Here is a 12,656-nt window from a genome sequence, read left to right as displayed (position 1 = left end):
TCTCCAATGTATATGGTAACAATGAACCTGTTGCAAATGGGTTAGGACAGTACAAAGTGCTTCTTCCGAATGACATCCTTTGGCGCCAAAGAAGTCCTTCTAACATGGAATGAATTGGAATCCTTCTGTGATTATTTAGGGCAAACCCATCATTACACTGGTCATTTAGTGCCAGACCTCAAAAGAGAAGCCAAATTTATTCAAATTCATGGATCCTCAAGACTGCATAGAATTAATAATAGGTATACTCTACAGTCATGGAATTCATGAGGTTATTACATTATTGGAAGGAATGGGGAAGGAGGGAAGGAAGGAAGGCTGAGGGCTTTGAGAGCGAGGACTCAGATGAGGGGCCTGCGTGTGATGCAGGGATGGGGCCAGGACCATCAGGGAGCGGGATGCTGCCTTTGGAGATTGTGGAGGCTGGCAGCAGTGATGAAGAGGCCCCCAAGGAGCCTCTGCCCAGTGCGCGTGTGCACAAGGCTGCTTGAAGGAAAGAGCAGCTGCAGCAGCACGGGCGACTCGGGAGTAAGGCTGCAAGGTAATGGCCCCTCCCTGAAAAGATAAAAGCCAGCTGAGAAACCGCAGTTCTTTGCAGAAGGCACAGAAGTTTGATACCCAAGCCTGGTGGACATTAGGAATATCTGAGTTGGTGTTTGGAGACTCTTTGATTTGTTGTTTAGGAACTTTTGTCTGTTCTTGGCCAAGTTTTTGCAAGGCTCTTCCTTATCGGAGCTAATTAGTTGGAAGCAGCCTTTTAACTGTGAAGAAACAGGATTCGTAAACGAAACATTAAAAGGTTGTGCTGGTACCTGTCTTGTGTTTGCTCTCTGGGAACCAGGTTTGGGTCAGAACAGATGTTTCTTGCCAGCTTCCCATAAGGAAACTCAATGGAGAAGCCCGCAGCAAGTTGGAAATAGCTCCTGCTCTCCCCTCCTTTTTTGCCCACTTGCGGTCATTCGTTTTCTCTGTTTTAAGGTTAGAAAATATAATCTGAAATGATGACCCAATGGGACATGGGTTGACTACTATTCACTGAAAATGAAATCACACATTTGATAATTATATCTCTATCTATCCCTGTCTCTATATTTATCTAAAAAGCTTGCCATGAATCTTTCCAAATTGGACTTGGATATTCCTTCCCCCACAGACAACCTTCCCTCAAAAGATATGTGCATACAAAATTAAGTGCTCCCAAAATAATAATAATAAAAAAGATGATTTCAGGTGCCACAAAACTCTGGGCTCACAAGGACCTCTGCACAGGTTTGTTGCCTGGACTTAATAGCAGCTGAGTGGGGATGTTCTGCATTGCTGTGGTCCAGCCCTTGGCAGTGGCGGTGAAGGGGGCACCTTTTGCCAGGAATGGCTGACAGCAGCCCTTCCTCAGCCTTGCAGCTGACCTACACTGGATCCAGCCCAGCTAGAGACAGAATGAGTGCAACTCCAGAGCCTCTAAAGCATATAGGAATGCTTTTTTTCTCCTACCTCTCAAGAATATTTAATATCTGGTGAGGTTTGGGCTACACAGGGTCCATAATCATTCATACACAAATTAATGTTTCAATTAATAATTAAAGTTTAAATAAATCCAGACTATACCCAGAGAAGAATGGAGTTGGGTGGGAATCAAAGAGAAGCAATCTAAATGCTTTTTGTACAGTAGTGTCGGCAGAATTAACCTTCTGGGATAGTTCCAAATGGGGAAGAAAGACACTGGAAACATGGTGACTGCTTGGAAAGGTGGTTTAATGGCGGACAGGATCACATGCCTTGGGTGAAGAAAGAAGGAAAAGGGCTGAGATGCTGAGAGACCCTTAGTTTTATACCTCGGTTGCAATTTGAATTGGAGCTTGTATTTTGATTGGTTGTCATACTCCCGTGGGGCCATGCAGGGGCAACTCTGTAGGCTGGCCTGAGTCCCAGTCTTGGTTGAGTCTTGCTGGATGGTGATGTAATGAAAGGGCTTTGGGCAATTCCTATTATAGCTCTACCTGGAGTAGATCTTTGTTATGTAAAATAGACTGGCCTAGGCCAGAGTAATGGTCCATTAGCAAAGGTGGGGGTGAGCTTCTGCTTCTGAGTTTTGACTCTTCTTAGGGGAAATATTCTGCCTTTTAAATATTTCCTAGGATATTTCATTTTTTTAGGAGCGGGACGGGTGCTAACTTCCTACAGTAGTCCCCCCCCCCAATAGCACCTCCAAATGATTTTTTTTAATTTTTTTGTGGGGTTCACAATAGGGAAATATGAGCAACCTATCCCAAAGGTTGTTTCCCCCAAAAAAAAAGGCAACTGAATTTTCTTTGATTTTTCCTGAAGATGTTTTGCTTCTCATGCAAGAAGCTTCTTCAGTTCTAAGAAAGTCTGGTTGCTTTTTGAAAAACACACGTTTGGGGCAACCATGACCTGGATGACTGAGAATCTCCATAGACAGTGAGCAACCTATCTGATTATCTGAAAATAGCCTGAAGCATTCGGACAGAACACTGCAAAACATATTGGGCAGCAAAGGAGTGACACAAGGTTGTGTACTCTGTCCTTTATTTATTCAATTTATTTGCTGAATATATATCGAGAGAAACTGGATTGGAAGAATACGAGCACCTTTAAATTGGAGGGAGGACCATCCATAACCTTTGCTATGCTGATGAGAAGCAAACAAATGATAGAAGGTATAGCTACAAGACTTATTTGCTGACAATGAAGACATTAAATAGGTAATCAGTGTTTGCCTTTTAGGATTGACAATTGATAGTAAAGGAACCAGCAGTGAAGAAATATACAATAAACTAGATAAGATAAAATGAGGGGCTTGATAAAAATATTCAGATGCTATGAGTTAAAGATGCTGAGCTTGTCAGGTGGAACTACTTGCCCCAGCTCTGCCCACTCAGCAGTTCAAAAGCATGTGAACGCGAGTAGAAAAATAGGTACCACTTTGCTGGGAAGGTAACAGCATTCAATATGTCTTTGGCATACAGCCATGCTGGCCACATGACCACAAAAATCATCTTTGGACAACACTGGCTCCCTTGGCCAAGAATCAGATGAGCACTATGTTTTCGAATTGTATACAATTGACAGGGAAACATTTACCTTTTTGATGTGATTTGTCTATACTTACAAACTACAGAATTCTGCACGCAATGGTTTTCCCTGTAGTATTGTTTGGAAGTGGACGTGATACTCTAAAGAGGTAGGATAGAAATTCAGGGAAGGAAATCAAAGCCTCCTTTTGTAATTCAAAATCACGAATAAAATAGGCTCTAGACAAAAATCAAAGTGCAACAGGAAATACAAATGTAATAGGTACAATCTCACTCTGTAAGCAGTGTTCCATAAACAGCTTCTATACACTGTGCAAAAGAGACAACTAACAAGAAAAAGAGGCAACAAAAAGACCAAGACAACTCCCTACCAGCAATCCATATCCAGATGGGCAGAGATTAACCCCAAGATCAACAATCAAGAAGTGAACAACACCCCAACCCAAAACTGCCAAACAAACTAACAATAAACAATAGCCCAACCAAAGAGCCACCAAGCCCCCTCTGATAAGGCAAGCCACTAGAACAAGGGTCACCAAACTTTTGGACCTCAGGGACCACCAAACTCATAATTTTAAATCCCACTGACCAGACCACCCTAGAAAAATCCCCCCAAAAGTCTGCAGGAAAATTCCCCACCCGTTTTCCTACCGATCGATCATCCTTTATCTGGGATCGCAGGATACTGTCTCCAGTTCTGTTTTCAGGCGAGGGGGAGAGAGAGAGAGAGAGACTTTTGGCTTCATGCAAGGAAAGCAGCAGAAGCAGCAGAAGTCTTTCTTTCTCTCCCTCAAACTCCACCAGAAATGAGTCTTTGTGAGACTTGTTGTACTGGCACAGCCTCTTGGAGCAGGATGCCTTGCAGGGTCCAAAAGACTCATTTCTGGTGGAGTTTGGGGAAGAGAAAGAAAGACTTTGGCTGCTTTCTTTGCATGCAGCCAAAAGCAGAAGTAGAAAGAAGCAGTCTGGTGGCCAGGTAAGACGTGTGGGGCAAGTTTCCCCCTCCATCCTTTCCCTCCTCCCTTCGCTACCTCATGTTGTTCACAATGCAAGCGATGCAAGCCTTGTGTTCCTGTGGGACATGTGGGCGGTGCAGCCTTGTGTTCCTGCGCAGCCTGGATTAATTGCTTTGGGAGTGACATTTCTCTGTGGACCACCAAAATTTTCTTGTGGACCACCAGTGGTCCCTGGCCCACTGGTTGGCGACCACTGCACTAATATATAAATTGAGAGCAAACCTCACTCCCTACTAGCACTGATGTTATCTACTTTGGGTAATGAAATGTCTGCAAGTAAATAATCAAGTTCAGAGAGCACCAAGGCCCTCAAAACTGGGGAATGGGGATCGGCGATCTGAGAATTGTGGTCACTACCAAAATGGGGCCCATTTCCAAGACAGCACTCTGAGGCCTCTTGTATAGGAAGGCGGCAGACAACTGCAGTGATTTGCTTAACAACTATGGCAAAAAAGTTCATAAAGAGGGGCACAACTCACTTAACAACCATCTCGCTTAGCAGTGGAAATTTTGGATTCACTTGTAGCCATAAATCAAGGTTTACCTGTATACGGAATACACCCAGAATGTATTTTCAGTTTTCTAGTGATAGACCACTAGAGGGCAGAATCGGACCATTCTATGTATAATTGGAAGAATGTGTTTAAACTACCTTCAGTCATTGGACTACCCAGTGCTCTTCGCTAAAAGCAAAACTTCATATCCTTTCCTTCAATTTTGCAGAACTACCACCCTCCCCCTGCAAAATGGAAGAGGGTGGGAAGTGGCCTTGAGATTCTCCTGCCATCAAACACTTGGGCTCTTCTGCTTGATAGCATATAAGTACTACTCTCCGGCATGCCAACTGGCAGCAACATAGGACATCTTGAAAAACCTGCTATCTTCATTCCAACCTCTGCATTTCAGTAGTGAAGTGGAATAGGATTGGTGGCTGAAGGCTTCCCTTACCACTCAAAGCAACAGAAGTGGAAAGTGGGGGGTGGGTGGGGTGGGAATAAGGCTTCCTTCTATGTTTAACTTCATTTCAGCTGTCACCTCCCCATGGAACAGGCCCAATCCAGCTTTATGGGTGGGAAGCAGCTTTACAAGTAGTGGGGGTGGATGTTGGCTAAAGAGCCACTTCTATTTCACTTTCTTTACTATGTGAAGTATGTGTGTCAGAGGTGGTATCCAGCAGATTCTGACCAGTTCTGGAGAACTGGTAGCGGACATTTTGAGTAGTTCGGAGAACCGGCAAATACCACCTCTGACTGGCCCCGCCCCATCTATTCTCTGTCTCCCGAGTCCCAGCTGATTGGCTGGGTCTTCTTTTGTTGCCCTGCACAGGAGAACGGAGCTGGAAAGCAGGTTAGTGGGGTAGGGAGGGAGTGGGATTTTATAATATCCTTCCCCTGCCATGCCCATCATGCCACGCCCACCAAACCACACCATGCCCACCAAGCCACATCCACAGAATCTGCAGTAAAAAAAATTTCAATCCCACCACTGATGTGTATGTGTACATGGGGCGGGGGGTACAGTAGATATTGGGAAAATCTTTTTTATACCAAGATTATAACCTCCCCCCTTCCACAAACCCTGCTGTTATATTCTGGGCATGGGTGCAAGTAATTGAGACAAGTCAGTGACTTAGTGAACTTCAACTCTTTATTAAAGATCAGAAACAGAGAGCCAAAACCACGGGGCAGCAGTAGCCCTTTTATAGAGCTAGCTACTGACCTGTTAACCAATGACCTGTGTCCAAATGCTTAACTTTTGGCCAATGAGAGATGTTAAACTAATAGCCAATCAGGTTGCTCCGTGAGGACCAATCCCAGTTCGCTATCCAAGGGCCAATCCAAAGAGCAGGATTTCAAGCCTGCTTAACATAATGTTAATAAGTTTTATTAAATGGTTTTTTGTTAGTTCATAACACCTGCTATATTCTTTCTTCTCTCTTCTCTGCTTCTCTTACCAGAGGGGCCAAAAGGGATAGAACGACTCTTTTGGCACCATTTCTCTGACCCCACTATGGAGAAAAAACTGATAGCAGACCCACATTGCAGCCCTGGTCAAAAGGGCCCAGCAGAGATTATACTACCTGAGACTTCTCAGAAAACAACAACTGAATGAAAAACTGCTGGTGACCTTCTACCGCTGCACCATAGAGAGCATTTTAACCTACTGCACCTCTGTATGGTTTGCCAATTGCACAGTGGCAGATAGGAAAGCACTCCAGAGAGTTAATGTCATTGCCCAGAAGATCATTGGTTGCCCTCTCCCCTCTTTAGAAGAGCTTTATAGCTCCCGCTGCCTTAAGAAAGTTCAAAACATTCTCAAAGATCCATCTCACCCTGGGAACCCTTTTTTTGAACTATTACCATCTGGCAGACGGTACAGAATAATAAAAACAAGGACAAATAGGCTGAAAAATAGCTTCTATCCCAGAGCAGTAGCTCTTTTGAATTCTGTTGTATAGTGGAGTGTTGGTGCAGTGTTGTAGGTTTTTGGTTCAATGTGTGGAATGTGAAGGATGTGTGTTTGTGTTTATTTTCATGGTCAAGATGTGCACTGAAGATGGTGTTTGATTTCATTGTACGAGGTGCAGTGACAATAAACTAAACTTCTTGTGTAAAGCCCCTCCTCATTAGTACAGGTAGTCCTTGACTTACAACAGTTCATTTAGTGGCCGTTCAAAGTTATGACATCACTGGAAAAAAAAACGACCTATGACCATTTTTCATACTGTTGCAGCATTCTCATGGTCAGGTGATCGAAATTCAGATTGTTGGCAACTGACTGACATTTATGACAGTTGCAGCATCCCAGGGTCATGGGATCATATTTTGTGACCTTCTGACATGCAAAGTCAATGGATAAACCAGATTCCCTTAACAACCATGCTACTACCTTAACAACTGCAGTGATTCACTTAACAACTGTGGCAAGAAGAGTCGTAAAATGGGGCAAAAATTCACTTAATGAATGTCTCGCTTAGCAACAGAAATTTTGGGCTCAGTCATAGTCACAAGTCAAGGACTACCTGTACCTAATCCAGGCTTATAAATACACTTTTGTTGAGAAGTCTTTGGGAAGTGTTGGAAGTTAAAACCCACCCCTGTCCTAGAGAAATGAAATATTTTAGAAAAATATTTAAAAAGGCAGAATATTTCCCCTAAAAGAGAAGTAGAAACTCAGAGAGGCAGAAACTCAGCCCCCTCCCCCTATGTTTGTCAATGGGCCATTAAGACCTGGGCCAGTTTATTCTACATAACAAAGATCTACCTCCTTCAGGCAGACCCTTAACAGGAATCCCAAAGCCCTTTCATTACATCATCACCCAGCAAGAGTCAACCAAGCCTGGGACTCAAAAGACAACCTACCAAGTTACCCCTGCGTGGCCCCATGGGAGTCTGACAAACAATCAGAATACAAGCTCCAATTCAAATCCCAACAGAGGGCATAAAACCCAGGGACTTTCAGTGTCTCCCCCCTTTTCTTCACCCAAGATCTCCAAGCCACGTGGTCCTGTCCACCATTAAACCGTCTTTCCAAACAGCCTCCATATTTCTAGTGTCTTTTCCCCCACTTGGAACTGAACCCAGAAGGATATTTTCTTCCAACGGAAGACATGTCAGAAAGTGCACCCATCCGGCCCCATAGATCAGAGCGGGGCCTTCCCCTCCAATAGTTCTCTGCTCCCACCGAACATCTCTGTGGCTAGACAATTCCCACCGGGAAATCTGTGGCTAGACAATGCCAATTCTCCAAGGCCTAGCAGATCTATCCAGATTGGCAAGAAAAGTGATAGGGTTGATTCTTGTGCTTGTGGGGAGACCCTTATTTCTTTGTAAAAAAAAACAAAAAAACTTTTTGCAAAACAATGGACAGGAATCAGGGCGGAATGGGGATTGCGTCTACAGCAGCCTGACATGGCCAGTAGGAGATGAGATTTCCTGCTCTAAACACCTTATTTGTTTGTTTGTTTGTTTGTTTGTTTAGTCAAGCATGTATTAGATAACATGTATAAATATAAACATGGTTATGAATACATAAAATGGATACGAATAAAAAGGAACATTAGGACAGGGACAGTAGGCACGTTGGTGCACTTATGCACGCCCCCTACAGACCTCTTAGGAAAGGGGTGAAGTCAATAGTAGACAGTCTAAGGTTAAAGTTTTTGGGGTTTGGGGAAAAAATCACAGAGTCAGGTAGTGTATTTCAGACATTGATCACTCTGTTGCTAAAGTCATATTTCCTGCAATTGAGTTTGTATCTATTGTGTGCTCATGTATTGTTGTGGTTGAAGCTGTTATGTGGGCAGTAAACACAGTGTCAGACATAAAGATCTCAAATGCCTATATACAAATGCACAAAGTCTGGGGAACAAACAGGGTGAACTTGAACTACGAATACATGAAGGTAGATACGATATAGTTGGAAGAAAAGAAACTTGGTGGGATGAAACCCATGATAGGAACATACTGGTAGAAGGATACAAACTGTTCAAAAAAACCAGACCCCATAAAAGAGGAGGTGGAGTTGCACTGTATGTAAAGGACTACTATATTGCTACGGAAATGCATGAAACCAAAGATGAAAACCTCCTAGAATGCATATGGGTCAATATAAAAGAAAAAAAGAATGACATGGCCATAGGTGTATCTTATAGGCCACCCAATCAAGCAGAAAAAAAATAGATGTCCTTTTTGCCAACCAACTAACAAACACATGCAGGAAACACACAACGATAGTAATGGGGGACTTCAATTATCCTGATATCAATTGGAAAACTAATTCTGCACCAAGTGAAAAATCAAATAAGTTCCTAACCAACCTAGACGACATGGAACCAGAGGGACATCCATACTGGACTTAATTCTTACGAACAGAGAAGAAGTGATGGAGGGAGTTGAAACTGCAGGAACCTTGGGTGAGAGTGACCATGTCATACTAGAATTCAACATAACACAAATACAAGCAATAGACCATAATGACACCAGAGTCTTGGATTTTAAAAGAGTGGATTTTAATAAACTCAGAGAGAACTTGGGAAAGATTCCATGGATGAAAATCCTAAAGCGGAAAACAACTCAAGAATCTTGGGAAACTCTGAAAAGTATGATCATAGAAGCCCAGACCAGCACAATACCACTGAGAAAGAAAAACAAGAAATCCAAGAAGAAACCAGCATGGATGCACAAAGATTGCTCTGACAAATTGAAAGAAAAAAAGGACAAGTAAAAAAAATGGAAAGAAGGACATACAACTAAGGCAGAATATCAGCAGATAGCCAGAATCTGCAAAGACGAAGTCAGGAAAGCAAAGGCTCAGAACGAACAAAGACTTGCAACAAAAGTCAATGATAATAAAAAAAAGTTTCTTCCAACATATAAATAACAAGGAAAAAAATCAAGGAAACAGTCGGTCCACTAAAGAGAGAAGACAGCAAGGAAGTAATGGGCAACAGAGAGAAAACAGAATTGCTTAACTCGTTCTTTGCATCAGTCTTCACACAAAAAGAAACTATAGCTCAACCCACCAAAAACATAACTGTAAAAGACAGACCAGAAATAAAAATTAAAATAAGCAAAAAAAAAAAAAAGTAAGAGAACACCTGTCTGATCTTGATGAACACAAATGACCAGGGCCTGATGGATTACATCCCAGAGTTTTAAAGGAGCTGGCAGAGGTCATCTCAGAACCACTGCACCATATCTTTCAAAAATCCTGGAGCACCGGGGAACTACCAGAGGACTGGAAAAGAGCTGATGTGGTTCCCATCTTCAAAAAAGGGAAAAAAAACAGACCCAGGAAACTGTATAGACCAATCAGCCTAACATCAATACCCAGGGGGAATACTGGAAAAGATAATAAAAAAACAGATCTGCCAACATCTAGAAACAAGTAAAGTAATAACTAGCAGTCAGCATGGGTTTGTTAAGAACAGATCATGCCAAACCAATTTTATTTCATTTTTCAACATAGTGACTAAATCAGTAGACCAGCAAAATACTGTGGACATAATATATTTAGATTTCAGCAAGGCATTCGACAAAGTAGACCACAACCTACTTCTTAGTAAGCTAGAAAAAAGTGGAATAAATAGCACCACCACTAGATGGACTTGCAACTGGCTGACAAACCGTACTCAACGAATAGTCCTTAATGGGTCTAAGTCTACAGGGAGGGAAGTAAGTAGTGGGGTGCCACAAGGTTCCGTCTTAGGCCCAGTACTCTTCAATATCTTCATTAATGACTTAGATGAGGGAATAGAAGGGGAACTTACTAAATTTGCAGATGATACTAAGCTGGCAGGAATAGCTAACACCCAAGAAGATAGGCTCAAGATCCAGATGGATCTTGACAGACTAGAACACTGGCCCGTATCTAACAAAATGAAATTCAATGTAGAGAAAAGTAAAGTCCTACACTTAGGCAAGAAAAACCAAAAGTACAGATATAGACAAGGTGAAAACAGGCTCAATAGCAGTAACTGTGAGAGGGATCTTGGAGTTGTAGTGGACAACCAGCTAAATATGAGCCAGCAGTGTGCAGCAGCCGCCAAAAAAGCTAATGCAATCCCAAATTGCATTAACGGAGGGATACAATCAAGATCAAGTAAGGTAGTAATACCACTCTTATAAAGCCTTAGCAAGACCACACCTAGAGTACTGCATCCAGTTTTGGTCACCACATTATAAAAAGGATGTTGAGACTCTAGAAAAAGTGCAGAGAAGAACAACCAGGATGATTAGGGGACTGGAGACTAAGGCATATGAAGAACAGTTGCAGGAACTGGGTTTGGCTAGTCTGATGAAGAGAAGGATCAGGGGAGACATGATAGCACTCTTCCAATATTTGAGGGGCTGCCACAGAGAGGAAGGGGTCAAGCTATTTTCTAAAGTGCCTGTAGGCCAGACAAGGAGAGATTTAACCTGGAAATAAGGAGAAACTTTCTGACAGTGAGAACAATCAACCAATGGAACAACTTGGAACAATGGAACAATCAACCAATGGAACAACTTGCCCTGGGAAGTTGTGGGAGCGCCATCTCTTGAGACTTTCAAGAAGAGATTGGACTGCCATCTGTCAGAAATGGTGTAGGGTCTCCTGCTTGGGGGGGTTGGACTAGATGACCTACAAGGTCCCTTCCAACTCTGATTATCTGTTATCTGAAATAGTCATTGACAGGCAGGACATTGCAATAGATAATTTTATGTACTACACTTAGGTCGGACTTTGATACGAGACATTGCAGACTGTCTAAACTGGTAGGTTTGTGTTGGCAGAAAGTGGAAAATGACATTTTAAAGCTAGACCACTAAAGACTAATTCAGAAAGGTTATCTTTAGTGTTTTCAGAGGAAACTTGAAGGCAACATATCCATTTATATCTTCCTGAAACTGTTAACAAGGCATCTTCCTGCTGTGGTTAGTTGATGATGCAGAAGACCTGTGCAGCATATCATTCTGCCTCTGAGACTGCAGATTAATTTATTCCTTGCAGTTATTGTTCAAGTTTTTTTCTTCTTCATAAAAGAAAAGGAAGGATAAAGACGAGAGGAAGATTATTACCCTGGAAAGCTACAGAACTGTAATCACAACCAAACATTAATCCAGTCTTCAGGAAATGTGTTGCCTTTCAAATAATCTTTACTGGCCAAATTTCTACTATGGAACGAGGGAGGGTTGAATGCATCAAAGTGAGTTTCTCGGTTTTGAAAATATGTCAAATTTGGCTTTTCCTTGCTTTTTTTTTCTTTTCTTTTTTCATTTTTGAGAATATATCAGCATTGGTTTATTTGATTTGAGATGTAATAATTTTTTGCCAACATCTGTATGGCATGTTTAGGGCATGTTTCCCTAAACATGCATTTTTGTTTTCAATTTTGTCTGATGAAATGTACAAAAGGTTTGCGACATTTAATATGGATTTATACACATTTTGTTCTTTGGATCCCATTTCCTTTGCACACACTGTCATACTTAGCAGTGTGGCTAATTAATTAGCAATATAGTTATGAGATATTATAAGGAGCTTTTGTACATGTTTTCTGGATAGAATGGAAGAAATATTCAGCAAGTCAACCATCCTAAAGTAGCAAAAGAGGATCTCAGAGAGAGAGAGTGAAAACAGAGGATGAACATAACTTTTTTCTTCAAATTTGAATAAATGATGCTCTTTTGTTTCATTAAATCTGAACAATTCTAGTAGTAATGTTGATATTAACAATGAAACATTATGATGGTAACAACAGAGTAGAAATTGGATACAATAATCTGAGAAATCAGTAACAAAGGATCTGGGGATTTTTGTATGAGATTTTATCATAACTTGCTCCAAAATCTATTATTTTATTTCCCTCCATATGCCTTCAGAAGTGATACAGATAGATAACTATGTTGTTTTCATTTTAGTTCTAAACCAGGATGAAAAAGAAAACTTTACAAATACAACAAATGAAAATGGATTATAGAAATTATAAAATTGATGATATAGCAGCAGAACTGAACTTAAGCCTGTTAAGACAACTACCGTATTCTAACCCCAAATTAGACTGTTTCCTAATAAACTGTCCCAGAATAAAATTTTGCCATTTTAT

This window comes from Notechis scutatus, chromosome 1 (genome assembly GCF_049901735.1).
Source record: "Notechis scutatus isolate UNSWTSFEM ecotype Mainland chromosome 1, rNotScu1.2, whole genome shotgun sequence".
Taxonomy (NCBI): Eukaryota; Metazoa; Chordata; class Lepidosauria; order Squamata; family Elapidae; genus Notechis; species Notechis scutatus.
The sequence above is the reverse complement of the archived record's forward strand: the minus strand, read 5'-3'. Positions refer to the sequence as shown.